Source organism: Myzus persicae, unplaced genomic scaffold (assembly GCF_001856785.1).
Source record: "Myzus persicae strain clone G006 unplaced genomic scaffold, MPER_G0061.0, whole genome shotgun sequence".
Classification (NCBI taxonomy): Eukaryota; Metazoa; Arthropoda; class Insecta; order Hemiptera; family Aphididae; genus Myzus; species Myzus persicae.
The window spans coordinates 4,484-8,966 of record NW_019102786.1 but is presented as its reverse complement, the minus strand read 5'-3'; positions in this window follow the sequence as shown (position 1 = coordinate 8,966).

The window sequence follows — 4,483 nt, the reverse complement described above, 5'->3', positions numbered from 1 at the left end:
GTAAATACATAATATTTTCACTTATTACCATCGGGATGAATGCAATATCGTTGACTTTACGGCATGAAGTGAAGTATTCATTGTATTATAACGTTTCTAACAGTTTTTTAATTTTTACACTATTAGATTTTAAATTAACACCTTCAATTTAAATTAAACAGCCTTTAACTTTGTCCAAAATTACCTGACTTCAGCTATTCCCAATGCTTTTCAAAATAATCACAAATACCTACTGAAAAATGAGAATATTTGCGGATTGCCAGTTTTCAACAAAACATTATGTTGTTTTATTATATTTCAAAAATGAATAAAAATAATAATAAGAAATTTTAAATGTTCATCTATATTTTTCTAAGTTTTTATACAGGTGGTATTATTTTGATTTTTATGATACAATTGTTAAAGGTAAGGCGAAAAACTCGAATACAAATTAAATAAAAGGTTCTAAAGTTCTATATTTCGATCTATATAAATTATTCATGATAAGACATCAGCTGTTCTAAGAATATAATTAAGAAATATTTGAAATACATGATTAGAATTATTTTTTGTAAACATTTAAAGATTGAATTTTTAAGGAAGGTCGACATTGACGTATGAGTCAAAAACAATTACATAATATGTTTATATTTGAATTTTACTATTTATAATTCGTTAAAACATAACACTTAACTTTTAAGAACCACAATTTATAAAATTCAACTACAGGCTAATAATAATAACCCACGATGTTGAAGCCTTTATCTTAAAATAAGAAAAAATATATATATTTGATATAATATTATGATTTTTATTATTTATTAGTTAATATACTTATGTGATGTTTGGGGCTAAAATTATTTCAATCTGCGATCTACCTTTTTACTGAAAAAAAATAAATTACTTATAGTTAGTACATAGATACATATAAACAAGCTTCAAAATATCTTCAGATATGAAGTCTGACACGCCGTTTCCGCTTAGAATCGTTTTTCTTGTGTAACGGTTTATCATCGAATTCAAATTGAACTCGTCCATTACAATGACCTACCTACTCAAGGACGAAATATACTCAAGACCTACTACATTCGTGTAGCAGAGAGACTACCCCGCTTATTTAAATTTGGTATATCATTGTTTTTATTGTTGTAAAATAATGTATTCATTTATTGTGTAGGTATTTGCATTTATATCTTATCAATAAGTTCAAATCACACTAAATATTAAACAATAAAGCTAAATCAAAAATTATTTTGAGCTGTCAAAAATGATCTTGACTTATCGCACAATCATTAAGCATAACTATTCCGATAAACAGTCAAGCTACGGAGTGCAAAGTACGCGTATTGCTGAAACATTATTTTCTAAACCTGAGTATTGCACCGCGTCTGGTGTACTACGTGGACCGCATCGAATGAGCATCGTTTAGCGGTTGGGTTAGGTCAGTGCTACTTTTAAAATTGGGGCTGCAAAAAATATTTATCAGCCTAGTTCTTACAGAAAACTAAAATGATGTCGCTGATTTAAGATATAAATTATAAAAGTAGGTACATAACCTACATTTAATAGTCTGGGCCACGGAAGATATTTTATCATTTATTGTAGGATATAAAATAAACTTATCAATATAATAAATTATAATAACTTAATATTTGTAGTTACGATTGATTGTATTTTTTATATTTTATGAAATGGCCGGTACCTACAAGGGGTTCCGGTAATCCCGGTTGTCTGAACTTTAAAAGAAAATACACATATATAATATTTTCGTATATTATGCACAATAATTATATTTAATTGCAAGAAAAAGTTTCATTGAAAAATACATTTTAAATGGGTAGGTAAACTTTTTACAATGATATTATTTTGAAATGTTATTATTTTTACTATACAATTTCGTTTTTTTAAATTATGAAATTATTGAAAAATATGCGTACTAGAAATTCAGTAAATATTTAATAAGAACTGCCTGCAGTCTATTTGTCAGGTGTCCCAAACGCTTCTACCATGAATGTTTAAGTTTATATAGAACGGAAACTATTATATTGGCTTTGAAGGCTGTTTAAACAATTGAATGTTCAAAAAAAAAAACAGCTTGCGAGTAGGGTGTACTTTTTTTTATTATTTATCAATATTATACATGAATATCATCATGATGGCTTCTGCGTTTCTGCGTTACTATTAATATAGTCGTATTCGTCGTGTTGAATGTTTTAGATATTTTGGTATACCTACGCGGTAAAAACCTATATATATTATATATATACTCGTTATCTCTGAGCTTAAATTATATTTTATAATTTCTATACACTAAATTCGTTTATGACGTAAAAGCGTATTATTAAATTATGTTATACAATTAAACTGTTGTATAGTGTACATGACGTTTAAGTTTTTATAACGCAATTAGGTTTAACCCGGGGTGGTCTGCAGGCGTCTTTGCAGCCGAATGCGAGGGCGGTCGCCCCCCCGGGCTGTTTTACATTTTACTACTACTATACAAGCTCTAATACATTTTGGTACAGGTTTTTGTGTTGTTGTTGTAAGTCCGCGTTTGAAGTTCTGGCGAATGTTTTTGATATGCATAAACGGAAAATTATCATTTAGGTGTACGTCGCAAAGTTGTTTGATCTATTTTGCGTTATTATTAATTACGACCACGTAACTATTACCGGCAGGGATAATTATTGATTATGACAATTATCGTATATATATATTATACCATAAATTCTGTCCAACGAGTGAACGCGCCGATTATGCGCATCCCCGCCCACAAGATTCCCTGTCGGCTGCCACGGATAGTGAAGCGGGTTTTGCTACTGTAATATAGTTCTATACCTGCAGTCTATACATTGTTTGATATAATACTGTTTAGATTATAAAATACAATAACGTCGTTGTCCTAGGGGAAACAGATTCCCAGAACATAGTCATATTAAAATATATTATTGACATAATAGATTGCTTGTACGCAAAATTGAATAGTTTACGTATAAGCCATACAGCGTCGTTCCCTGTTTTTCTATGTGTTAGCTCTGTATTCCCGTTTGTGAAGAAAAAGATAATTTGCGCAGTGGCGGCCCGACACCGTGTATATTGACCGAAAAACGACATAATATTATAATTTATATATTTAAGTATAATGAGTCAGAGAGCCGACCGTTGATCTTACACACTCGTTTCCGCCGAGTTTGAAGTACTGTTCGTGTACATTTTAAAGTTATGAAAATGAAGTACGTAGTTAGTGCATCTAGTACACATTATTGGCTATTGTATAATATACCTATTAAAAATCTAAAGTAGGGACAGACCGCGAAACCGGATGTGTAGTACACTCGACACTCTCATTTCCGCTCGGCATAACTATTGTGTTTGTGTAGAACGTTGTATATGCGTTTAAGTAGCCATAAGACAAACTAAAAAGTATAATGTCTGTAAAAATACGTATTTTACACTAATTCGAGGAACGGATTAAAAAGCATTTGCATATTTTTTATAAAATACCGAGAAATACTAGCTTCTCTGTCTTACAAAAATATCTTCTTATACCTCCTGTTTTAGTTTTTCGAAATAACTTCATAAGTGTGGTAATCATGGCAGTCGACAAAGTTTAACTCGACATTCATTATTTATTACTAATATCTAAGTTAGTTGATAGTAAATAGTAATACCAGTGAGTTATTAGCTATTACTACTTATAAGGTTACCCGTAGCCTGTATGGGTTGGGCATACTCGTAAGTGTTATTGGTTCATTATTTTAGGATATAACTCGGTGTCTTTTTACATTATTGTCCGGTTGGTAAATAGGTTGAAATATGATTGATGACATTTTTATTGTTACAAAAATTAAATAAGTGACAAAATAAAATCAACTATTGTGAATTGTGATCGCATTGACCTTTTAATTATTGTCGAACAAAATGGAAGCAGAGAGACCATATTAGAATCCAATAAGAAATTAAAGGCCAGTTAAATATTCTTCTTGATGCACTTATTGTTACCTTATCTGCGATCTAATCCTGCATTATAGACATGTCTTTCTGACTTAAATCACCGATGGATAAAATACACACGATGACTAATAAAAGCAAAATACAAAGAAATATAGGTTTTTCTTGACTTTTTTTTTATTAAAAAAACATTTGATATACTTACAATCTGTATTGACATGTCATGCAATAAGCGAATTTGATGAGACTTGATTGACTGGAAGGGGAAGTCACCCAATGGCGACACCCCATGTGGAGAATATATATAGTCTGCATAAACGTTTTTAATTATTTGATTATTCATTCATTCTACATATTATATATTCTACATACATATAATCTAACCAACCTTAACCTAAAAATCAATGTTGCCAAAGTTTGAATGCATAACTAATAAAAATATATTTGTATTATAAAAAGTTGCCGCAGCCAAATAGTATAACATCGTAAATAATAATGTCGAACACTGAAAATATTATTATGACTTGTAAGCTTTTATTCTAATATTACCTAA